Source organism: Vulpes lagopus, chromosome 4 (genome assembly GCF_018345385.1).
Source record: "Vulpes lagopus strain Blue_001 chromosome 4, ASM1834538v1, whole genome shotgun sequence".
Taxonomy (NCBI): Eukaryota; Metazoa; Chordata; class Mammalia; order Carnivora; family Canidae; genus Vulpes; species Vulpes lagopus.
The window spans coordinates 17,820,311-17,847,646 of record NC_054827.1 but is presented as its reverse complement, the minus strand read 5'-3'; the positions used below and the strand labels follow the sequence as shown (position 1 = coordinate 17,847,646).

Genomic DNA, 27,336 nt, shown 5'->3' with positions numbered 1-27,336 from the left:
TTTTGTATTTTTATTTATGAACATTTTTGATGAAGAATTTCTGCTGGAGCCATAATCAATATCATTGTCTTATGAAGTACAATCTCTTTCTTCATTTATGGATGAAACACTACCCCATTGTAATTTCTTTGAGATCACAATTTGCCTTTAGGATCTGGCTATCTGGCAGCTAACTTCAAGCATTGGGAGTCAGAGGATCTTTTTGGTCTTCCCATTATCTAATTGTCTTTACTCAATAGAAAGAAATTTTCTTTTTCTTTTGGCGCAGGAGTCTGAAAAGAGAACTTTTTTTTTTTTTTTTTTAACTTCTGGTCCATTCACTTTATTCAGTTTCACTCTGGTTAAAACCCTCTCACCTAAATGATATGAGTTGATATCAGCTGGGTTATGCCTATCTGAGCATGTGGTCTTAGAAATTTGTATTATGGGAGTTTGAGAAGTAGTCATTTCCCAGAGGTTAAGACCATGTTGTAGTAAATATATAGACCACTTGCTATTAGAAGAGTTTTTGCAACTTAATTCTTAGAATGTGGTGCTTCACTGGGGAGTAGTTAATTTAACCATTGATAGAGGCATATCTATCTCACAAGACAGCTTATATATTACATCTCTTAGAATCAGAACTAGATTCTGAAGCTTTCAATAACTTATTTTGTTGCTGGAAAACAAACATTATTGAGACTGTGATATCTTTTGTGCTCTATAATCTACTCATGCACACCCCCAACCCCCCACCTCCTCCCTGCCGTGATTTCCCTGGAGAAAAACTTTCTATGACTTTGTTCTTGAAAATGCTGAGCCACAAAGCGTACCTTTTCTGTAGAGTAATTTACCACAACAGTCATTGCCAGCTCTCCTGAGAGCCTGGAGAGAACACTGTGTCTTTCTCTGCTTTTTCATACTGATATTTTGCAAAAGAAGCAAGTAGAGTTTCCCATCTCATTTTTGAGCTGATTGCAAAAAGAAGAGCCAAATGACAGAATGGACCATCAAACCCTGGTATAATTTCCTTTCATTCTTGTTCTTCACTAAATGTTTCTGTGCACAGGGAATAAAGGGCTCTGAGGCAGATTAATGCAGCAAGAAGCTCACCATGCTTACCAAGACTGATTGTTTCCTGGTGTTCTGTTTGGCCGTGGGAAGCATCTTTCCTCAGATTCCCTTATGATGATGAAGTCTCAAGTTTGAAGGGTAGCAGCTCTGTGTCTGTGTCCACCACCTGGCTTTCTCTGGAGTAACACATATTGTTAGTGTTGGGATGACATATTTCAAACCTTCATTTAATGTTCTTCCTCCTTTTATTGCCAAGACATTAAAAGTGTGTGTGTGTGGGGGGGAGGGGAGGTTGGGGTGGCTAGAGGGGGCAGTGGGGTAGGAGAAGAAATCTAAGACACCAAAGACATGTAGCTGACTTTGAATTTAGGACTAAAAGAATGTTTGGGTGAAATGTTCTTTTTTTTTTTTTTCCAAAGCAAATATTTGATTGTTTCCAGTTCTTTTAAAATACTCTGTTTTCTTCTCGTTTAAGCATCTAATAATAAAGTTCTGGCAGTTATATGCAGCAAAAGGACATGAATCCAATCAGCATGTCGTACAGCTATAGCTGCTATAGCTTGGGGGAAGAAAAAATAATGTATGAAAGTAGTTAACTGCAGTGTGCTTTTAATTCATCGATAATATTTAATATCAAACTAAATATCCAATTAACAAATTATGTTGAAAATATTTTAATGTCACAAGAGTGATCATGCCCAAAGTTATCGGTGATGCCTTATATATACACCAGTCTGTTCTTAATGTTGTTGGTCAGAGAGTTTATTTTCATTGTCTGTATAGCTCTATGGAACTGAAATCATTTCTGTGGTGTATGAACGCATGGTAAAGAGAATTCTCTTCTGCAGGACTAGACCAAATCCTCTCCAGTTTTACTGAGACAGAATTGACATATATCACTGTGTAAGTTTAATTCATGTAGCATGATGATTTGGCTCACATATATTGTGAAATGGTTACCACAGTAGGTTTAGCTAACATCTATCTTCTCTTATAGAGACAATAAAAAGAAAAGAAAGTAAAAGGAAAAAAAAAGGAAAAAATGGTTTTCTGTGATGAGTATTTTTAGGATTTACTCTTACAACTTTCCTATGTATCATATAGCAGTGCTAGCTATTGTTATTATGTTATACATTAACTCTCCAGTATTTATCTTACAGTTGTAAGTTTGTACCTTTTGACCCCCTTCCTCCAATTTCCCCTTTCCTTACCTTCTGCTAGTAACTATAAGACTGAACTTTTTTTCTATGAGCTATTTTTAAATTTCACATATTAGATCATATAGTATTTGTTTTAGACTTATTTCACTTTAGCATAATGTCTTCAAGTTCCATTTAAATTGTTGCAAATGCAAAGATTTCCTTGTCTTTTATGGCTGAATAATATTTCATGATAGATAGATAGATAGATGGTAGATATCCCACAACTTCTCTATCCATTTATAGGCTGATGGACACTTACATGGTTTCCATGTCTTGGCTATTGTAATAATTCAGCTGTGAACACGAGGGTACAGATATCCTTTTGAATTAATGTTTTCATTTCATTTTGCTAAATATCTAGAAGTGGAATTGCTAAGTCATATGGAAGTTATATTTTTAACTTTTTGAGGACCCCCCATACTGTTTTCCATAGTGCCTATAATAATTTGCATCCTACCAACAGTATTCCTAAGTTATCTTTTCTCATATTCTTGCCAGCATTTGTTATCTCTTGTTTTTTTTGTTGATGGCCATCCTAACAAGTGCAAGGTAATATCTCATTGTGGTTTTGATTTGAATTTCCCAGTGGCTAGTGATATTGAGCATCTTTTCATGTACCTGTTGGCCTTTTGTGTATCTTCTTTGGAGAAATATCTATTCAGGCTATTTACCAGTTTTTAAATTGGGGTATTCATTCATTTATTTCATGCTATTGAGTTGCATGGACTCTTTATATATTTTGCATATTAACTCCTTTATGAGATACATGGTTTGCGAATATTTTGTCCCATTTTATAGGTTTTCTTTCACTTTGTTGATAATTTCCTTTGTTGTGCAGAAGCTTTTTAGGTTTTCTGTAGTCCCACCTGTTTATTTTTAGTTTTGTTGCTTGTGCTTTAGGTATCGTATCCAAAATAATCACTACCAAGATCCATGTCAAGGAGCTTTATTCCTATGTATTCTTCTAGGAGTTTTATGTTTTTAGGTCTTGTATTTAAGTCTTTCATACATGTTAAAATTTGTGAGTGATATAGGATATGGGTCCAGTTTCATGCTTTTATATGTGACTATCCAATTATCTAATTACCATTTATTGAAAGGACTCTTCTCCACTGAGTATTTTTTCTCCCTTGTCAAATATTAGTTGAGTTAGTTGGATTAATTTCTGGTCTTTCAATTTTGTGCCATTGGTCTATTTTTCTGTTTTTATACCAGTACCACACTGTTTTGATGACTATAGCCTTATAGAATAACTTGAAATCTGGAAATGTGATGCCTCTTGCTTTGTTTCTTAGTATTTCTTTGCCTAATTAGGGTCTTTAGTGGTTCTGCATAAATTTTAAGAGTGTTTTTTCTACTTAAAAAAATACCTTTTGGTAAAATTGACATTTTAGTAATATTCTCTAAATCCATGATCATAGGATATCTTTCCATTTATTTGTGTCCTTATTGATTTCCTTCATCAATGTATTACAGTTTTCAGAGTAGAAATCTTTCACCTCCTTGGTTAAATTTATTCCTATTTTCTTTTATCCTATTTTAAGTGGATCAATTTCTATATTTTTTTCAGAAAATTTGTTGTTAGTGTATAGAAATGTTACTGATTTTTTCTATTAATTTGTATCCTGCAACTTTACTGAACAATTTATTAAATTGAAAAGTTTTTTGGGTCATCTGGGTGGCTCAGTGGTTCAGCCTCCAGCTCAGGTTATGATCCCAGGGTCCTGGGATTGAGTTCTGCATCGGGCTCCCCGCAGGGAGCCTGCTTCTCCCTCTGCCTATGTCTCTGCCTCTCTCTCTCTGTCTCTCATGAGTAAATAAATCTTTTAAAAAAGAGGGTTTTTTGGTTGAGTTTTTAGGATTTTCCATATGCAAACTTCACTTCTTACTACTTTTACTTCTACAACTTCTTTTCCAACTCTAATGCCTTTTATTTCTTTTCTTGTCTGATTGCTCTAGCTAGGACTTCTAGTGCTATTTTGAATAGGAATGGTGAGGATAGGCATCCTTATCTTGTTCCTGATCTTAGAGGAAAAGCTTTCAACCATTAACATTATGATGTTACCTATGTTCTTGTTATACATGGCCTTTATAATGTTGAGATATGTTCCTTCTATGCCTAATTTGTCAAGAGTTTTTATCAATATATGTTGAATTTTGTCAAATTCTTTTTCTGTGTCTATTGAGTTAATGATACAGTTATTTTTTTTTTTTAGTTTATTAATGTGATATGTGACGTTGATTGATTTGCATATGTTGGAACATCTTCGCATCTCAGGGATAAATCCTACGTGATCAGAGTGTATGATCCTTTTAATGTGCTGCTGAATTTGGTTTGCTAGGATTTTATTGAGAATTTGTATCTATACTCACCAAGGTTATTGACCTATAGTTTTTTTTTTTTTTTTTTTTCTTCCTAGTAGCATCCTTTCCTGGTTTTGGTATCAGGGCAATGCTAGCCCTGTAAAATGAGTTTGGGAATATTCTCTTCTCGATTTTTTAGAAGTATTTGAGGAGGATTGGTGTTCTTTATTTTTTATTTTTTTGAAGATTTTATTTATTTGTCTGAAAGAGAGAGTGAGAGAATGAGCAAGAGACCAAGCACAGGGAGAAGCAGACTCCCAGGTGAGCAGGGAGCCCAATGGGCTTGATCCCAGGACCCTGAAATCATGACCTGAGCTGAAGGAAGAGGCTTAACCAACTGAGCCACCCAGGCACCCCAGGTGTTAATTCTTTAAATGCTTGTTAAAATTCATCAGTGAAGCCATTTGGTCCTGAGCTTTTCTTTGTTGGGAGATTTTTGATTACTGATTCAATCTCCTTATTAGCAATTTATTCAGATATTCTAATTTTTCCTGATTGTCATGGTACATTGTATGTTTCTAAGTATTTCTCCATTTCTTCTAGGTTGTCCAGTTTGTTAGCATATTGACAGTAGCCTCTTACGATCCTTTGAATCTCTGTGGTGTCCATTGTAATGTCTCCTTCTTTATTTAAGATTTTGTTGATTTGGGTCCTTTATCTTTTTTCCAAAATTAGTTTATCTAAGAGTTCGTCAATTTTGTTTATCTTTTTCAAAGAACCAACTTTTAGTTTGGTTAAATTTTTCCATTGTTTTCCTATTCTATCTTTCATTTATTTCTGTTCTAATCTTTATCAGAAAATCTTAATTAGGATATTATTTCTTCTACTAAATTTGAGCTCAGTTTATTTTATTTATTTATTTTTAAAATTTATTTATTCATGAGAGGCAGAAAGAGAGAGAGAGAGAGAGAGAGAGAGGCAGAGACACAGGCAGAGGGAGAAGCAGGCTCCATGCAGGCAACCTGATGTGGGACTCGATCCCAGGACTCCAGGATCATGCCCCAGGCCGAATGAAGGCAGGCGCTAAACTGCTGAGCCACCTAGGGATCCCCTGAGCTCAGTTTATTTTATTTTATTTTTCTGGTTCCTAAAAGAAGCATAGAATGCTATATTTAGTATTAGATACGATTGTGAATTAGCTTCTCTGCCCTGGTGGGGCAGCAGGACAGGACCCAGGACCTATACAGTTATTGTTTGGAGACCAGAATCAGAGCAAAGACTGAATTCCCTGGTCAGGTGAGGCCATTGGTTTTACTCTACAGATGGGAGGAATCTATGGCTGTGCTCTATGTTCAAGTACTACTGTATAATAGGGCTGTTGAATGGGCTATGCAACTTCTTGTGTACTCTGGTTAGGTTCTGAGGTCAGACAAGCTGAAGGCTACATTGAGCAATGAGTGGGGCTGCATATTAAATTCCCTGTTTGGTGAACATAGGGGAAAGAAAAAAAGAGAGGGAGGCAAAACTGTAAAAGCACCTCTTAACTATAGGGAACAAACAGGGTTGCTGGAGGGAGATGGGGGTGGAGGTGTGGATGGACCAAGTAGGTGATGGGTCTTAAAGAGGGCACTTGTGATCACCATTAGGTGTTATATGTAGGTGATGAATCACTAAATTCTACTCCTGAGCCTAATATTACATGTTAACTAACTAGAATTGAAATAAAACTTGAAACATTAAAATGAGAAAAAAAAAGTCTTGTTTGGGTAGTAGAAGTATCTCTAAAGCTGGTAAAGCTCTTTGTTATCTTAACAAAAGATACAATACATATTCCAAATTTCTTGATGGAATTAGATCATTGGCTTTGTTCTGTAAATGATCAGTTCTTCTTGCTTGCCTCTTGGCTTTGGTACAGCTAAGCTGCACAGCTTCTAGTTGTCACCAGCCCTTCTGGTCCAATACACTGCCTATAGTTATTGTTATTGGGACTATGTAGCAGCTCCCCTGCAAGGGAAGGACAGGGAGGGGCCACTCCAGGCTACTCTCAACTTCCCGAACAGGTTCTCTGGTTGGAAGAGGCAAGGAGCTACCCTCAACTTTCGCTAGAAATGAATCCCCCTGTCTGTGTGTAGCACAGGAAGCCTCTTTGCTGATACTGGCTTTGCTCTGGTGGCCATCAATGCTTGCTTCCTTCTTGGTTCAAGCACTGCTGGGTCACAGAGCTTCTGGCAGTTGTCACCAGCCCTCTGGACAGAAGGGATGGAAGACACTCTCCATAGTGGCGGGGCTATGATCAGCTCCTTGTCTGGGCATGAGAATAACTCCTCATTTGAGGATTGGAATCTCTACCCAACAGTTTTCTGATTACAGTGTGCCTCTGCCTTGGTTTTATAGATGAGTAAAGACACTGTAGGCCAAGATCTATGTGCTTCTTGTTGCAAGCCTCTCCCTACTTCTCCATCCTGGTCAGATACCTAGGGGTTGAATCCCACAGATTCCCTTGCAATCTCTGCAGGATAAGATCAAAACAGGGGCTTCTGCAAAGTGACCCACAAAGGTGGGCAGGACTTGTTGTCTCTACTGGGCTCTCTTTCTCCACTAGAAGAACTGGAGACTCGGGAGATCTTTTGTGTGGTGCTACGCTGGCCTTAGGAGGGGGCAATGTGGTTAGTGTGTAGCCACTTCTCTTACCCTTCTAATGTAGTCTGTCTTGGTCTGTGTGGTCCAAGGGATGCTTTAGCTTCATATCCATGCTCTAGGGTTCTTTCAGTGCTGTCTTGCTTTTGAATAGTTGTTCTTATAATGGGGAATGAAGTAAAAAATGACCTATGTTGCTATCCTGGTGATGTCACTCCTCATTTTTTAAAAATTAAAACTGGGAGATTCCTGGGTGGCTCAGTGATTTAGTGCCTGCCTTCGGCCTAGGGCAGATAGGCAGATCCTGGAGATAGTAGATCCTGGAGTCCCAGGATCGAGTCCCGCATCGGTCTCCCTGCATGGAGCCTGCTTCTCCCTCTGCCTGTGTCTCTGCCTCTCTCTCTCTCTTTCTGTCTCTCATGAATAAATAAATAAAATTTAAAAAAAAATTAAAAAATAAAATTAAAACTGAAAATGTAATTCTTTTTATAAGCATAACATCAATCAATAATTAAAACCCTTCAAATCTGCACATTTTAGAACTAAAAGAAAACTTGCAGATCTTATCAAAACTGCTTATTTTAAAAGTGAAAATAATATAAACACTTTTATAGCACTAAGTATTCTGCTGTCAATGTTTTATATATATTAACTCATTTATTTCTTATAACTTGATGAGGTAGTATTATCCCCATTTTACACATAGAAACTTAGGTCTGAAGAAGGTCATTTATCTTACATGGTGAAAGAGCTACAAGGTGGCTGAACCAGAATGCAAACTCAGTCTGGCTCTTGCAGTTGTGTTCTTAACTAGCACCATTCTATACTGCTCCAGAGGAAGTCAAAACATGGATATGAAGTGACTTGCCAAGGTCACATAACTAGTTGGTGGCAGCAAGAGCAATATTTAAATAAATACACAGGTTCATAGTGGTTCTTTTTCTCTTAGGTAAATTCTTAACATATTTGATTCTTTACTATGAATCTTACATACACTGCATTGGAATAGTACCTTGTAATTAAATCATATTTTTTTTAACTTATATTCAAATTCTTTAATGTTTCTGCTTTTAGTAAAAGCTCTCCCTGGGTAGCTCTTGTTCCGTTTTGATAGCAACTCTCTTATTTCTGTTTTACAAAGGACAAGAAAGAAGGAAGAGGTCAAATTTCTGTGTACTTTCTGAAACTCCCTGGTTGTTTTTCCAGTCAGAAGGGGGCTTCCTTTCACTGAATTTCCTAAATTAGAGAGAAAGTGGTCTGAGTCCCAGCAGGAACTGACCTTTGACACTACTTATAAGTAATTTGCATAAAATGGCATCTTTCATACCCAGCTATTTCGCAGCTTCTTTTATATAAACTACATTTTCAGAGATCTAGTATTCCTAGAACTATGATTTTAAGGAAGACCTTCACCTTTATCTTGGCTTATTAAATTATTATGTTTTCAGTTGTAAAGGAGTTGGTGGAAAAATATAAAACACAAAGTAAACATTCTACTACTGTCTTTAACACTTTGGTCTATTTCCTTCAGAATATTTTGTTGTATATATTTTAAAACAGAATTAGAATAATTTCATTATATATTATATTATAAAATACATATATTTTATTTTATATAATATATATTTTATACATATATACATCTTTAAAGATTAAACTTGTGTCTTTTCTACCTTAACATGATATTGTAAAATTTTCCATGTTTATTAAATATTCATCAAAACCAACATTTTAAATTATCACTGGCATTTCGTTACTAGATTGGCCATAATTGATATAACTATTCTATTTTTCAGTGTTTAGATTGTTTTCAAATTTTGCTATTACAAAAAATGTTGAGATACCTTTTATATAGTCTTGGCTTGAGTTTGTTTAGATAATATTTCTAAAAATAAGAATATTGAATTCAAAGTTAGATTTTCAGTCTCGATATATATTATGTGTTTTTTTTTGGGGGGGGGATGGTTTTGCCAAGATACCAGTAGTGTGTGAGAATGAGTATTTTACTACACCATTGTCAATATTAACCACTATCATTAAAAAAGTAAATAAACCACAAGCGCTCAATAAGTTGATCAGCATTTCAAGATGTACTTTTATCTGAGCTTCTTTAATAGTTGTGGGGTTAATTTTTGTTTTTCTGAGATTAATTTTTGTCTCAAGTGTTTGTTTGTTTAAAGATTTTATTACTTATTCATGAAGTCACAGAGAGAGAGAGAGAGAGGCAGAGACACAGGCAGGAGGAGAAGCAGGCCCCATGCAGGGAGCCTGATGTGGGACTCAATCCGGGTCTCCAGGATCAGGCCCTGGCCTGAAGGCGGTGCTAAACCGCTGAGCCACCCAGGCTGCCTTCTCAAGTGTTTTTTAATCTTATATATTCAAAATATTAACTCACATTTTACACCAATCTGCACTCTTTTAAAATGCTCTCCTCCTATTTCTCTATTCCTAATAGTAGAGACATCCCTTCATGCTTTCTTTCCTGAAGTCTTGCCCTTTAGGAAGGGGTATAGTAACATAACCCAGAACATCTGACAGCCTCGTGCAGAAGCTGGATCATTATAATGATAGGCTAAGCAGGTAGGAGGTGGGAACTTGTTTAAATACTCTCTCACAGCTGCTAATAATCCTGGGTTCATTTTCCCTTCTCTCCTTGTGTTCCTTATGCTACTGTCATCATCTCTGAAAACTTGTGCTTGGTGTGCAAAAAAATATTAGGACATGAAGTTTAAGGTCTCTAGGGGATAAAAGGTTGTCAATCTGTATGTAAATATATATATATATTCTTACATATGTGTACACATACATATATGATTGAATGTGTAATATATGTAAATATATAAAATGTAAATATTCTATATAATATAAATATATATCAATCTCAATATATTTTCAATTATAATTATATAGATGTGTATATATATATTTTATATATGTGTACACATACATATATGATTGAATATGTATAATATATAAATATACAAAATAAATATTCTATATAATATAAATATATATCAATCTCAATATATTAATTTTCAATTATTATAATTATATAACATGTGTTATATTAATCAATGTGTAATAAAATTATATAAAACATAAAAGTGAATAAATTTAGCAATCAAGTAATACACAGTAAAAATTTTATGCATACATGAGTATAAATAAGAACATAGTATATATTATATGTGTATATATTTAATCTCCATATTTCTGCATATATTTTCATTTTTTAATTTTTTTCATATATTGTTTTATACACATACACAACAAGGGATGATAGACCATGACATATACTATGTTCTAGAAGAATGGTACAGACATGTGCCACACTAGTTAGGGAGAGGGTTCACTCAGGGCCGTGGAGGCTAGAATAGGCCTAATCAAGTACATGGGATTTAAACTCAGTACTGAGGAATGAGAAGTTCCCAAGAGAAAAAAGAATTTGGAGGATGTTTCTTAAAAGAAGTTCAGTCAAATAGTTTCTGAGGCCCTTGTTGCTCAGCAAAAATCTAAATTTGTAATGGATATAGCATGTTCTAAAGAGAATTGGGTAGTTTGGAGTAGAGGGTTAATTTAGGTGAACAAGTGGTAGAATTTTGGAGATAGTAGATCATCTTTTGAAGTGTTGTTAGGTTTTGATCAGTTAAATATTTTGACCTTTGACAGTTGGGGACCATTAGAATTCTTTCCACAGGAGAATGACCCACACACGTTATCTTTGTGAAAGTGGATTACATTTCAAACGGTGGTTGGGTGGACTGAGTGGGTAAGAATGTGAGGTGTTGAAGCCAAATGAGATGTGCAGCACAGGTCTGGGTGAAGAGTGATGAAGGCATAAGGGTGATATAGAAACATTCTAGGGAAGGGTTGTGCAGCTGATTGTGCATTGGGATTTGTGTGTGGGAAGAGTCAGAGGTTACACCACTTTAAATAATCATAGGCAGAAATAGGATGGTCAAGAAGAAAAGTTGGTTTTGAGGCAAACAAATAATCTGTTTTATGTGGGCAAAGGAAAGAATGAGATGAGAAGCATATCATCTTATTTTAAGTTGCTAATAGCTCAAAATCTGTCAGGGATAGGGCTGTGAAATGCTAAGATACATCATTATTATAGGGTTTCAGGTCTCTGTGTTCCTTTTTTCCCTTTAAATCCTGAAATATAGGGAAGCTATGTTCAGAATTTCAGAGAAGCATGAATTCTCTCAGGCCATTATTTAGAATCTACAGCAATGTTTTTCCACTTGGAACAAAACATTTCCTTCTTCCTGTGTCTTTCCTTTTCTTTCTTCTTTTAAAAAATTGATACTGGTTAACATAATATTGGTTAACTAATATCTAAAATACTTTACTTAGGATTCTGCTAACATCTTAATATTGAAAGCAGAATGTACTTTAGAGGAGAGTGCATTCCACTTTAATTTTGAGGTTCTAAGGGTTAACAATATTTGAAAGTTAATACCCTTAGTTAGAATAAGGGTTCAGACGATTTCTATTTCTAATACAGGCTTTCTTCTTGTCTTTGTGGGCAATATTGGTTGAGAAATTCTGATAGTTCTATGTTAATAAAGCAGCTATTTGTAGTTTAGGGAGAGAAACTCTACAGAACTTGCATCAAACTAAATACGTCATTTCTAAAGGGCGATGATGCTTTTTGGAGGTGCTGTGTAGTGTCAGAGACTTAGGCCACTGAACATTCATTTTGGGTTGGAGAATTTCATTGTTACTCCTGCTTGTGGATGGATGGATAGAGCTGGTTTAAATAATGAAACCCATGCATCTGGTCTCATGGTTAATTATTAAGTCATATTTAAAGATAGAATATTTTGGTTTTATTTACTAGTATAAAATATCAAATCATTAAAATGTAAAAGGGATTCACTTTAGTTGTCTCCACCCTCAATCACAAAGTACTTAATATGACAAGAAAATGATAAAAGTAATATTTTAATTTCAAATTTCAGGATAGCACTATACAAAGCTGGGAATTTCTACTACTGGAAATTTCTATTTCCGTGTCCTGGAAACATATAGCAAGAGCAAAACCCGAAACTTGGAGCAATATTTTAAATATTTTCCAACTTAAAAATAGCAACATTAAAGAGCAGATTGCAATTTTTTGCAGTCAGGGTCTATTGAGGTATGATTTGTGTATGGTAAGAGTCAGCCCTCTTAAATGGTTAGGTTAATGTGTTTTGATAAATGTATGTAGTACTTAACTACTGCCATCATCAAGATATAGAACTTTTCCATCACCCCTAAATTTCACTTACGCTTCTTGGCAGTCAATCTACTCCCTGATATCCAGCCCTAGGCAACCACTGAGCTGCTTTCTGTTAATAGTTTTGCCTTTTTCAGAATGGCATATAGATGGAATCCTATCCTGTGTATATTTTTGAGTTTGGCTTCTTTCATTAGCATACTATTTTTGATATTCATCCATGTTGTTGATTGTATTAGTACAATCAATATGTATATGTGCATAAGTTTTTGTTTCTTTTGGGCAAATACCAGGAGAGTGATTACTGGGTTTTATGGTAACTACATGTTAACCTTTATTAGAAACTGACAAACTGTTCTCAAAAGTGGTCACACCATTTTGCACTCCTACCAGCGGTTTATGAGACTTCTAGTCACTCATGCTTATTAGCATTTAGTATTTTCGCCATATTATAAGTGTAATTAATGTTTTATAACTTTTTCAGATATTGTGAATAGCCTTATAGGTTCTACCCAGGTGCAAAGAGTTATTGTGGCATTCCAAATCTTCTCCAGCTCAATTTTCATTACAATTTGAAGGAGAGGTTATGGTTATGCAAATGATAATTTGCTTGTGCTTTGAGCTGAGACATTACTGTTTCCATCAGAGATTTCTTCCTTTTATTAAACCAGTATTTATTGATTGCCCATTATGTGGCAAATGCAAATAACACATGATTTGTACCTTCTAGGAATTCAGGTTCCTGGGGGTGGGTGTGGTGGATAAATAAACAGAAAATTGTAATATAATGTGGCAAATACTAAATCTCAGAGGAGGAACGGCTAATCAGTTTAGCATAGAAACCTTTGGCTTTTGATAATATTTCTCATATCTAAAAGTAGAATGAACTCTGGCACAGCAGGAGATTTCCTAAAGTTCATGTAGTCACAAGAGGTTTTTTTTTCTCCTGATGTCGAATATGTACTGCCCTTTTCACACCAATTCTCCCATTCTCTGATACCAACTGAGTATCCAACAATTCAATTCTGACACTAAATCCTGGAGTTGGTATCAGGCTCCACAGATGAAGGGCTCAGTACCATAAGACTGTCTCCACTTCAGATGCCAGCCACAAATGAGGTACTCAGGCTACCCACATTTTTGCCCTGCTGGCTATAAATTTGGGGATTCCCATGAATACCAGGTTCAGTAATTTGCTAGAACTCATAGAACTCCGGAAAACACTCCAGAAAATACTCACTACTCCTGATTTATTATAAAGGTATAACTCAGAGCCAGAAGAGATACATTGGGCAAGGTGTGTATGGGGATGTGTGGGGCTTCTATGCCCTTTCTGGGCATAGCATCCTCCCAGAATCTTGATGTATTCACCAACCCAGAATTTCTCTAAGTCCTTTTGTTTAGGGGTATTTATAGAGGGTTCATAGTATTGGCATGATAGATTACATCACTGGTGATTAAACTTAGCCCCCAGCCCCTCTCCCCTCTCCAGAGATCAATAAAGGGAAGCTGAAATTTCCAGCCCTCTAATCCTACATGATTGGTTTGTCTGGCAACCAGCCACCATCCTGAAGACATCTAGGGGCCCAAATCTAATCAACTTGCTATCAGTAAACTCAAGTATCATTGAAGGGGCTCATTACCAAAAATAAAAGACACTCCTATCAGGAAATTCCAATGCTTTTAGGAGCTCTGTGCTATGAACTAGGAAGAAAGCACAAATATACTTTTTATTACACTGCAGTGGTCCAGCTTATTTGATCCAAGATTTATGGGTATTTGACCAGAGCCCATTTCACCATGAAATGGTGTGTATCTATTGTAAATGAGTGGGTTTCTAGTTTGATTACCAATTCTGATAAAATTTATAAATGACTTGCATGTGTCTTCCCTCATGTGACTATGGCAAGATCAGCCTCTCTAGGCTTCTGTGTACCCACAGATCTTTGTTATAGTTAAAACTTCAAATATATGCAACTGTAGTATTATAGAACATATCACTGTTCATGTTTTTATGTGAAAATCTGTATGTGTGAGCTCATTATGGTCGGCAACTCAATCACATTTATATATTTCTTCACATTTATATTTTTATTCTTCACATTTAATAAAGTCCCCATCTTAAAAATATGTATTAAATTTAAGAGCAAATGCACAAATTGCCCAATTTCTAGGTCATCAGTTATGATGACCTATATCATAAAGGATTAAAATAATTTAAATGATTTAAAAAACTTCAGTGCATAGAGGCCAAGTCTACATAACCATAGCAAAGCAGAAGTTTAAAACACTCAGATAATTTAGGCAAAATATCTGCTTCCATCTGAAACATCTCAATTTTGCTTAGATGTGAGAAGTCATTGAAAAAAGAGACAACACTCATTAGGGGTAATTTTTAAAAAAGAAAATTAGGCAGAGCCAGGGACGTTTTTTTCTACTTTACAAAATAGCTTGTAACTTGAGGGCAAATCTGTTGCATGTATAGATGCTTTAGAAACTCTGTCTTGAACACAAACACTTTTATACTTACGTATAACAGAAAATATTTGAGTTATTGGCCAATGAGTTTTACTCTGTGTTAGTATAGCAATTTAATTTCATTCGATTGAGCATAATTTGTAGAGTTCCTATAATTGTAGCAGGTGTGCTCATCACAGGGCCAAGCTACGTCTATGTGGTAGCTTTTAGTAAAATGCAGCATGAACATTTACTGTGGCACTCCCTCCCAATTGTGATTTTCAGGTGGTAAGTGCTTTCATATTTTTCCAGAAGTTTGTCAAGTATTGTTTTCAGATATTTTTAAACTTAAGAGTTATCATTTAGATGATTTACTTGCTTATCTGCATTCTCTTGTTTGATTGTGGTTAAATACTAAGAACTTGAATAGATTTCCAGGGATTTATTTTGGGATTTATATCTCAACACCATTGACAATCATCCTTGGTGTTTCTTCTCCCCCTTCCTTAAATTTAGATGAAATTTCCTCTTAGTATTGGCCTATTTTGTACTCATTCACCCCACAGAGAACACATTTATGGCTTTCCAGGTAAAATTTCTTTTCTTTCTTTTCTTTCTTTCTTTTCTTTCTCTTTCTTTCTTTCTTTCTTTCTTTCTTTCTTTCTTTCTTTCTTTCTTTCTTTCTTTCTTTCTTTCTTTCTTTCTTTCTTTCTTTCTTTCTATTGCTATGATGCTTTGTACTGCTTAAGGTTGATATTCAGGAAAGAATTTGTAAGGTTGATATTCAGGAAAGAATTTGTAAATTATTCTAGTTCTACAGGATGGAAGATGATTTTCAGCTACACATATGAGGCCACAGTGGAGAGACCATGGGAAACATTTGAAGCTTTAAGAATTAGACAACTGTAACATTTTATCACTTATGATATTTCATTTGGTATTTACATGATATGCCCAAAGGGACCCTCATCTGCTTTGCCATATGGAAAGTTTATAAATGTTAGAGTATAGAGCAAGAGAAGAGTGGGGAAAAAGAAAGAATTTAAAGGTGGTTTAGGTGCTCAAGAGCAATGGCTTTTCTTTTGTTGAGAGAAACAGCTGTTGCTTCAAGGGAAGATAAGCACACAGAATTTTCCTCCACTTCCTTTGGGGTCTGGTAAAAGTATCAGAGAATAAACATACTCACCATCTATTTTATTTTCTGTCATCTTCTAAAGGTGACTTTGCTCCACGATAAAGAGTTAACTGCCGGCATCAATCATGTCAAAGTGTTTAAGTGGAGGGTTTTTGTTTATTTCTCAGTTAAAATAAAGGAAGAAGAAAGGTATTCAAAACCAATTCAAGAACCCAAGTTTACATTTCTTCTTAGTTCAGTGAAGCAGGTGTTATCTTGAAAATATTTTAAAAGAAAAGAAATTAAAGGTGGGACTAAGTTTTTCTTACACAAAGGAAGATTTTATATAAAAACTAAGAGAACAGAGGATCTAGTACAAACTCATCCAAAAAGAATCTGAATATCAGGTTCAATGTGGGGAAAAATTTTATTTACAATCTTGAGGTATTGAGGTCAGATCAATAAACAGGAACACTAATACATCTTTCATAAGATGACAGATGTTCTAACATGATATAATATGTTTCACAGGATAATACTTGCCTCTGTTAAGAGAGGTGACTTCCCAAGGCTTATGGGAATTAGAAAGAATACAAATCATATAAATGATGATTGCTGAAATAAAGTGAACAATTCTAGTTGGCATTTAATAGCATTGATTTTTTTTTCTATCTGTAGTGATCTAAGTTATTTTTTTCTTTTCTTTTTAATTGTTTTTCCTTTAACCAGTTCTAGCAGTTTCCCTGTCTTTGCAATTTCTTTCAGAATCTGACCTTGGAAATTGTGTCAAGCACAATGTTAGAAAGTGGGGGGTTCATAGTTGAGAAATGGTCTTTATTGAATATGGGTCTCTCAGGTGGGTGAGAAGTGAAAGCATTTGCAGTCCACTGTGATACGTGCTATAAAGAATCTGAGTGTAGACCCAACTTGGTCTCATTTCTTCCTGAGGATTATAAAATCTTTATTAGAACAAACAAAATCTCTTTAAACTTCTATCTAACCCGAAAAGACAGAGTTATCCGTGATTTGAAGAAAACTAAGCTCAGCAAGAAAATGCTGTGGATGACTCTACCTTTATTTTTAAAAAGATTTTATTTTTTTGAGCAATTGTAGGGTTGTAATAAAACTGATAGTACAGAAATTTCCCACATACCCTCTACTCCCACACATGCACAGTCTCCCCCCCACTATCAACATCACTCACCATGCAGTACCTTTTTTTTTTCCCTAACCAAAGATGAGTCTACATGGACATATTATAATCACTCAAAGTTTACAGTTTACCTTAGGGTTGACTCTTGGTGTTTGTTTTCTGGGTTTGGACAAATGCATAATGATAGGTATCCACCATTATAATATCATACAGAATATTTTCACTTCTCTAAAAATCTTTTTACTCTGCCTGTTGGTTTCTTCTCAGTGCCACATCTGACAACCACTGATTTTTTTTTTTTTTTTACGGTCTCCATAGTTTTGCCTTTTCTAGAATGTCATATAGTCAGAATCATACAGCATGTAACCTTCCAGATTGCCTTCTTTCACTTAGCAATATGCATTTAAGCTTACTTTATCTCTTTTCATGGCTTGATAGCACATTTCTTTTTAACATAAAATAGTATTCTGTTGTCTGGAAATTAACCCAGCTTAATAATTCATCTAGCCCCTGAAGGACATCATCTTGATTGTTTCCAAGTTTTGGCAATGATTAATAAATCTGCTACAAATACTCCTGTGCATATTGTTATGTGGACATAGGTTTTTCTTTTCTTTTCTTTTCTTTTCTTTTCTTTTCTTTTCTTTTCTTTTCTTTTCTTTTCTTTTCTTTTCTTTCTTTTCTTTCTTTTCTTTCTTTTCTTTTCTTCTTTTCCTTTTCTTTTTTTCTTTTCTTTCTTTTTTCTTTTCTCTCTCTCTCTCTCTCTCTCTCTCTCCTTCTTCTTCCTTCTTCTTCTTCTTCTTCTTCTTTCTTCTTCTTCTTGACATAGGTTTTCAACTCTGGGTAAATACCAAGGGGCACAAATGCTGGATCACATGGTAAGAGTATGCTTAGTTTTGTAAGAAACTGCCAACCCTCTTCTAAAGTGGGTGTACCATTTTGCATTCTTATCAGCAATGTATGAGAGTTTCTGTTGCTCCACATCTTCACCAGTATTTACTGTTTATAGTGTTTTGGATTTTAGCTATTTTAATATGTGTGTAGATAAGAATCTTGTCTTAGTTTGCATTTCCCTGATGACATATGATACGGAGCAGGTTTTCATTAGCTTATTTGGTATCTGTACATCTTTTTTGGTGAATTACCTTTTAAGATATTTGGCCCATTTTTTAAAAAAAGTATGTCGTTTCTTATTGTTAAGTTTTAAGAGTTCTTTGTATATTTTGGAGAGTGGTTGCTTATGAAATTACTCTTTTTTGGCTTATATCTTACTGAAAAATGCAAGATGGTTAAAACTGTTTTCCCACAACATTTTCAACTTAATATTTTGTCTTTTGTCCCTTGAGATTTTAAGAATCTGAATATAATATTGAAAATCTTGGGAGTGGACTATATTCCTGCATGGGTCAGTGGAAAGTACTTTCTATGGATTTTTTTGAGGGTAATCTATTTCCTCTGTATCCCAAAGACCTCATGGTCCAGTCCAGAGTCTTTTGTTTTCTTCAAAGAGGTTCCTAAAGGTTCAAATTTCTCCAAATATAAGTTAATTTAAAGCCATAAATGAAGATTAATACCTATTGCTTTCACTTTGGTCAGTCAGTGAAAAATACTATCCATGTGGAAAAATATTTTTCTTTATCTTTAATTAAAGCATAGTTGACAATATAATATTGATTTCAAGTATATGACATAGTGATTTGACTATTATGTACATTATAAAATGCTCACCATAAGTGTAGTTATTATCATAACTCTGTCACCATACAAAGTTATTACAATATTATTGACTATATTCCTATGCTGTACTTTTAATACCCATGATTTATTTTATTTTGAAATACATTTTATTTTGACCAGAGAGTATCATTTCTGATATAGGAATCCTGTTACCCTTATGTGAATAAAAGCCACACACACACATGCACACACACGCAAACATACACACACTTCTGCTATTGACTGGAATTCAGAAGACGAAATTCTTAGTGCTATTCTTTTGGCTTGGTTTTACTTTTGATGTTTTTTGTTGAAATGAGGCTTTGGATGAGAGTTTAGTGCAGACTGGAGTAGAATTTCAAATTTGGAAGTTTCTTTGGCTTTATACAGATTTCTAGTCAATTGGAAACTTCACAAGGACAAAGGAAAAACAAAAGTTGCTATTTGAACTTCGACTGTAAGCCAGTTTCATGGAACTATTTATTTTAAAATTGTCATTTAAAGTATGGCTCCATTTCTTAGAAAATTATTTCGGTATATCCATATTAATAGATAATGCAAGCTGCTTTTACCACTTTGTGCAAGTTCATACAATACTGTTCTCTCAATGCTTGCGATAGAATGTTCAGAAAGGTAATTGGTGTGTGAGAGACCATCTTTAGGAGCCCATCTACATCTAAGTCCTGTTTGGCATTTTTCTTTATTAATATGGGGGGAACCCCTTCAGAAGGGGCACAGCAAACATGAAAATTTTATTGACAAACTGCCAGCATTTGACCTTAGAGCAGGTCCAATTGACAAAGGCTGCAGGATATGAAACATTCTCATTACAATGTCATGGCAACATTACTGAAATTATTAACCATCCAAGTGGATGATGGATGTTACAGGGTGGTGATGTCCTTGATAGAACATATTGCTTAATTACCTTTTTTTTAGTACCAGCATACAGTCACGTTCCTATGATCAAGTACTATTCCAAATGAATATGAAATGAATTTATAAGGAGAGAATATTTAAAGATCTTACCCAATAAAAGAACAGATTAAATGTCAGATCTTCATTAAGGGTTCTTTAATCAAAGTTCTTTTTGTGGTTTTATGACAAATCCTTCTATTTTGGCACTTGAACCAAGGACCCATAGGTCTAAAAGGAACTGTTCTGTCACTTTAGCTAAAGGGTAATTTAATGATTTTTAAAAGTAGAATTCATGGTCTGATAGGTAGGACTCATGAATAGAATCTGGAAAGGCTTTAATTTTAGTGATGGAGTTAATGACTCATTTCTGATCTTTTTATAAGGCCATGAAGCCCTATGACTTAGTCTCCACATATGTTAAAAACAGAATGCAATAAAATATTTTGAATGCTTATAGTGTTATAGATAGTAACATTTATTAGATACCATCAAGATTCTAAACTGTGGTGGGCTTAATTCCGAAAAATAGAGTGATTTTAAGTTAATTACTTAATGTAATTGTCTATTGTAGTTAACATTTGGGAAATATTTAAAGGTGAAATGGACAGTGGGAAATAAATTTATCCAGGTTTGCCACAAAACCGATTTTAGCAATATTCTGTTTTTCTGGATGAAAGAGTATAACATAGTAAGGAAAACTCCAGCAATAGGAAGCTTCTAGAATGCTCATTGTAGAGAGCTTTCATGTAATCTTAAAGTACCAGACATAAATATAACACAGCTTTACTACAGAGTGATCTGATTCAGGAGAATAATAAAACTAGACTGTTTTGGGTGATAATAAAATTAGAAATAATTTATTATATATTTATTTCGATGGAACTAGTTGTGGAAACTCAGAAATAAAGCTGTAAAATCAAGTAAGTTGATGTTTAGAAACCAAATTTATATGTCAGTTCCATGCTTTGAAAGATTGTATGCTTCAAAGTTAAAGTATTTGACTTAACTGAAGAGTTTTTATGTGAGAAATTATAGCATTAAAACCATTTTATTGGGTTTAAATAGAGAAGAGTCTCCTAGAAAATTTTTCTTTTTTCGGGGGATGCCTGGGTGGCTCAGTGATTGAGCATCTGTCTTTGGCTCAGGGCATGATCTCTGGGTCAGGGATTGAGTTCTGCATCAGGCTCCTTGCAGGGAGCCTGCTTCCACCTCTGCCTGTGTCTCTGCCAACTCTCTCTGTGTTTCTCATGAATAAATAAAATCTTAAAAAAAATTTCCTTTTTGTCTCTTAGTTTGTACCAATTAGAACTCCTTGTAGAGGGCATACTTATTATGTGGCAATCATTGTTATTAATTATGACTTTAGACAAAGCAATATTAAGATAATTACTTAAGACAAAGTAATCAAATTCTGGATCATTAAGACCAATGATTTATGCTCAATTGAGTATGTTAATTAAATTTTAGTTCTGAAACCAGTAATCCATATCTGATAAATATTTATTGATGAAGAGTATTTCATTAATGTAAGCGTCCCAATCCTGGATTCTTCACTCATGGATTTTGCTGCTTTTGGATATCAAATGAGATTAAATAAATTGTTAATCTTTAAGAGGTTATAAAAATATATATTTTTATAAAGCAAATATAAGCATCTAAAATAGAAAGCAATGATCAACTGGAACTTGTTTGAATTTGCATTGTTTTTAAACCAAATGTCTTCCAACCCGCTTTCCTGCCTCCCTTTTGATGTGCTACAGCTCCCATAGATCAAATATGGCAAACGTGGCATCTGACAGTCTCCTAGGCTTTCCTTGTGAACTAGCTGTGAAAAAGCAGATAATACATTGTATAGATTTTAGTCCCTTTGAACAGCTGTATTCAGGATGTGTTGATGAATCAATATTAGCCTTAGGTAGTTGTGGAGTAATAGGACAAAGGGTTAAGTCATTGCTCAAGTTCCACTCAATGTACCCATTTTTGCCAATGCTTTGACTGTGAAGGTACTCTGTAAATATGTGTTGAATCAATAAATGAATGATTTATGTAAAATGTAAAAGGTTTTTAAATGATGAGAGTCAAAGAAGTAGATAATAGAATTCAGAAGTATGCTTTGAGGTTAAAGGAAAAGGGTGAGATCAACTAGGTGAAACTTTATAGGGATAGAAGCCAAGTTGTGAATATAGTTTTTGTTTTAAAAAATATAAATATCATGCAGTAGCTTGGCAGCAGTTCCTGTGAAAAAGACTTGAGAGGATAAAGTTGGTATGTGACACAGCTGGTAAAATTAACTTATTGAGACTATGAGATTTAATCATGAGAAATGAGCCTGGTGCCTAGGACATAAAGGACACTCATGAAAATTTGGCTGAATGGTGCAAACTGCGCTTTTCATAGATAGTCACAAAGAAATATTTTCCATCTCATATGCTCTTCTGTATTGTGACTCCATCAAGTAATGGAGTCTATCTCTTCTCCCCCTTAAGTGTAGACAAATACGGTGACTGAGCAGTAAACTAAGTATGACCAAAATGACTTGTGTCAGTTCTGGGCGTAGCCCTTAAATGTCCTCACAGTTTCTGCTTCCTGCTTCTTTTAAGTCAGCTGCCACATTAGAAGGGTGACAACCTTGGGACCATCAAGTGGTGCATAGTCCATGCCAAGTGATAACTCTCGGAGAGATTGAGAAGGCAGATGGAGAGAGAGGGAACAAGGATCAATGAAGTGAGTAAAGGGACTGGGGTTATCACTCATGAAGCTAGCTGCTCTTCACCCTGTGACTTTATATGTGAGGAGAGTTTCATCTGGCAAGGCCTTAAAGGGTCATCTGCTTTATAGATGCAGAAGGGGATACTGTACAGGGTGCAGAGTTGACAAGGGGAGTGTGGGAAAGTGGAACCAGTGTGTAAAGATAATGTTTGCTAATTCTAGAGAGGCTGTGTCCCATTCAAGTGTCCACATCATAAAAAAACATTGATGATCTTCCTTTAGAATGTTGGATTTTTGTCATTTAGAGATGATCTATTGCATATGTAGCTCAAATGTAAAGAAATGATATGAATATCTTATGGAAACCTTATTTCCTGCCCATTTGTTTAGGTGAGGCCCAAATATTATACTACTTTGTAAAAGGAAGAATTAAGGATATTATCTGAAAAATTCAGACTTTAGTACACTTGTATTTTTCTATAGAAAATGCAGTGTATAGAACAGCTGTTTTCAAACTTTGTTGCATGTGGAATTACCCAAGGAGCTTTTAAAAAAATTCCAATGTCCAGGAAGTACCCAAGAAATTACATCGGAACTCATAAAAGATACACTAAGAAATAGAGGTCAAGAAAATGTATTTTTGAAAAATAATCCACAAGGCTTATAAAGAAGCCCTTGAAGGAGATAATTATGACCACATTAAAGAAATACATTCATGAAAACATAGGTCTACATCTGTTTTAATTTTTTGGAAATTTATTCTAAGAAGTTATGTTATTTAAAGAGTCTAGATTTCTTTGTGATAAGAAAAAAGTGGAAGCCAGGGATGCATTCAAAAGCATTGGGCTTAAATGCTTGGGTTTTTATTCATTTTGCCTTTGTATCCTATTTTCTATATGATTACTGATATTACCATCTGGGATACTGTCAGGGTTAATGTCCTAATACTTTTGAATTTTTTTTAAACCATTGAATGAAAGTATCGTTACCTTGAACATGTAAGAATGGATTACTTCATTAAGCAAGAGTGGGGTTCTGTGTATGGAATTTTTTAAAGATCTTCTGTTCATGATATTTTATTTATTTTTTTTTAGAAGATTTTGACAGAGAGAACACAAGCAGGGGAGTGGGCTCCCTATGGAGCAGTGAGCCCAATGTGGGCTCAGTCCCAGGACCCTACGGTCATGACCTGAGCCGAAGGCAAATGTTTAACTGACTGTGCCACCCAGATACCCCCCATTCATGATATTTTAAACCTAATAACTTCTATGATTTTAGCATTGGCTAAATGTGTTGTTAAATACTTTACTTTTTCCCCTCCCACTAAATAATAGCTTTCAAAGATTACTTTGTTTTACATTTAAAAGATTCGTTACATAAATTGTTAACCAAATATTTCTGTGAGTATTGTTGTTTGTTGAAATAATTATTCCGCCATGCATAAACTGTGGCTTCTTTAGCTGAAAGCAATTCCTTTAACTTTTGTTATTACTTAAGGAACTACACATACTTTCTTAGTTATATATAAACGTGCTAGAAGAGTTATTTATTAGAGACAAGTCTAATAGCTAACTATAAAAAAGGTAGTGTTTTAAATGTAATTTTGCTTTGGCATTGACTCTGTTCAATATTTTGAAGATTAAAATATGATACTTCATGTTGCAAATTAAGAAAAACTAAACCAAATTTAAGTGACAAGGTAATTTAGAAGTGAATTATTTCAGTAATAAAACAAGTTTAATCTAGATTTTCTCTTCTATAACCTAGTCTTATCTGCACACTCATCTTTTCTACTTTACTGGGGTGGCTAGATGAGCCACTGATGAAAGAACTGGGAAATATGTTTAAAAAATCACCAGCAAAAAATAATAATAATACAAAATAATTTTAAAAATTCACCAGTAATGTTTTGAGTTTTATGTCAAGAGTCAGCTGCCACTCTCTCCCAATAAGAATAGTACATTTCAAAGACCACAAAAGATTCTTTTGTGAAAGGTGGAAATATCTTAAGACTTTTTTTTTATAACTTTTATTTTTAAGAGCTTCTTGATTCAGGGACATCTGGGTGGCTCAGTGGTTGAGTGTCTTTTGACTCAGGGTCCTGGGATTGAGTCCTGAATCAGGCTCCCTGCAAGAAGCCTGCTTCTCCCCCTGCCTGTGTTGCTCCTCTCTGTGTCTATGAATAAATAAAAATAAAATATTTAACCAAAAAACTTCTTGATTTCAGTGAATACCATTATTTGTTTAAATAGAGTTTGTTGGAGTTCTGGATAGACTCAAATAGTTCTAATATTGATAGGACATAAAAATAATAATAGATCTTAGCACAAATAGCTTCAGAGGGATGAATTATTTGCCCTGAGATGAAAGATAAGGAGTCTGCAATACCTTTTTTTTTTTTTAAGATTTTATTTATTTACTTGAGAGAGAGAAAGTGAGTAAGAGAGATCAAGAGCAGGAGAAGGGGGTAGAAGGAGAGGGAGAAGCAGACTTCCCACTGAGCAGGGAGCCTGATGCAGGGCTTACTTCCAGGACCCTGGGATCATGACCTGAGCTAAAGGCAGACACTTAAGCAACTGAGCCACGTGGGTGCCCTCTGCAATACTTCTTGAATGGGCTCAGTATAATATCAAAGTTTCCCTAAAATTTGGTTTGAAATTTAGATCTTTAGAAAGTTGCATGTTAATACACAAAGAATACTCAGTGTTGTGTCAGCATCCTTAAATGTTATTAGTATACCTTACTGGAATAACACAACTCACTGTTTCTCCAGTGTTTTGTTTCGTTTCATTTATTTATTTATATTTTTAAAGATTTTATTTGAGAGAGAGAGAGCATGAGCAGGGGGAGGGGCAAATGGAGAGGGAGAGGCAGACTCTTGCTGAGCAGGGAGTCCAACATGCGGCTCCATCCCTGAATCTGGGATCATAACCTGAACCAAAGGCAGACACCCAGCCGACTGAGCCAACCCAGGTCCCCTCTCTAGTGTTTTAATAAAATAACTCATATTAAATGTAATTCCTAAAAATATGGAAATCAAATGGCTAACATTTTGTAAACTTTAGCATTTTTTAGTAGAGAACAGAATTAACTGAAATGAACTCATACTTTCCATTTAGTTCCAAATTACTACACACTTTTTCTTTGTATTTTGACATCTTATTGCATTTAACTGCTAGCATGCTGTGTTCCTAGCACATAGAGTAATGCTTGTTCATTTACCATGTAGATAGAAAACATTTGCTTAAAAAAAAAAGAAAACATTTGCTTGTGGATATATTAGAAAAATAATTCATTGGCTATGTACCCCTGTTAAGATATCCACAGTATTTTTGAATTGAAGCAAGGGATTGTTCAGAAACTATATAGCCAAAATTTTATATGATGAATAGAAAACTAGTGAATTCTTGTTTTAAACAGCCCTGAGTCATCACAAACACTATATATTATAAAGATGAAAACAGGCTGATAAGAAAATGGTAAACCAACCTTTAGGAGTACTGACAACCGCTTTCTGTGAACCTGTGATATAGTTCAAACACCACATTTTGTTGACATCTTCCTGAGTGATATCAGAAGCACAGATATAGAGCATTTCTGGCCGAACAACCATGACATACACTGTAGATTTGTAATGAATGCTATTAAGATAACATGTCTCTCTCTCTCAAGGGGCAGCTGACGATGTGTATCGTTTCTTCTACTTTATCATCAAGAATGCCTGGATGTGATGGGGCCAACAGTGTTGATGGGCATTGATCTGTTTCAGAAATGAATTAACTCAGAGTTTCAAGGACTGAGAAATGACTTTAGGCTTTTCCTTTTAAAAAGATGATATCTCATTTTCTGGGTTCAGAGATGAGGGAAAGAAGTGGAAATTGAGAGAAGGTAAAAATTCAAGTAATTTGAATTAGATCTGAAGGAGGATTTTTGTTTTCTCCTACAATATATTTACCACCTGCTAATCCTATGGTGAAAGTCCACGTGTGTCCAACTAGTGAGAATTAGGATAAGACTTTAGATTAAATTAGGGGCACCGGGTGGCTCAGTCGGTTAAGCATCCGACTCTTGATTTTGGCCCTGGTCATGATCTTAGGGTCCTGAGATTGAGCCCTGCATTGGCCTCCACACTGCTTGAGATTCTTCCTCTCCTTCTGCCCTTCCCCCAGCTCTCTCTCTCTCAAACAAATAAATAAACCCTTAAAGAATATGGATTAATTTATAAAGTGACTAGAAAATTATACCTGTCATAATATTTTTCCATTTTGCCCCCCTCCATATAACAAAGAAAAATATTGCTTTCATAAAATACTGTAGTGAATACAGCCTTGGAATTCTAGTCTTATAAATACTTTCAGATGGAAGTATAAAAATGATATTTCAAAATGTTAAAAATAATCAATGTGAGTAAAAATTTGACTTTGAATATCTGCAGGGTCATTACTTCTTCTTGGCGGTGTGTTTCCAATTTTAGTGCTGGGGGTGGGGCAGGGAGACAAACTTCACATGCACATAATCTCTCACAGTACTGGCTCCATTTGTTTAGAAAATCTAATGGTTTTATTTTCGGGCTTAGTGCCCCCGAGATTCCTTAATAATTTCCAATTCCTTCAGAAATGCTTCTATTTTAAAAAGCCATATATAATGAATTCATTTCTTTTGATTTGTGGAGTATTAGAGTAAATAAAATTAATATTTATAACAGATATTGCAAAACAGCTTCTTAAAGCCAATTACTAAGAATGATTTTAGTGGGTAGTGTTCAGGTACTCATAGTCTCTATATATTTACCCATGGCACTGTTGGAACTAGACTGTGGCTTACTGAACAAAAAGATTAGTATGTCCACACT

General features: G+C 34.9%; 1 long non-coding RNA gene across 2 annotated transcripts in view; it reads left to right on the top strand.

The window, feature by feature from the left end:
- Positions 1-27,336, top strand: part of LOC121489726 — a 541,311-nt gene that overhangs the window by 236,206 nt on the left and 277,769 nt on the right. Inside the window, exon 1 of one of the 2 annotated variants that reach the window (XR_005987405.1) lies at positions 22,379-22,499. The exons of the other annotated variant lie outside the window; for it this stretch is intronic. This is a non-coding gene — a long non-coding RNA (uncharacterized LOC121489726). Of the gene's footprint in view, positions 1-22,378; positions 22,500-27,336 lie in introns of those variants that run through there. 2 annotated transcript variants of the gene reach the window in all.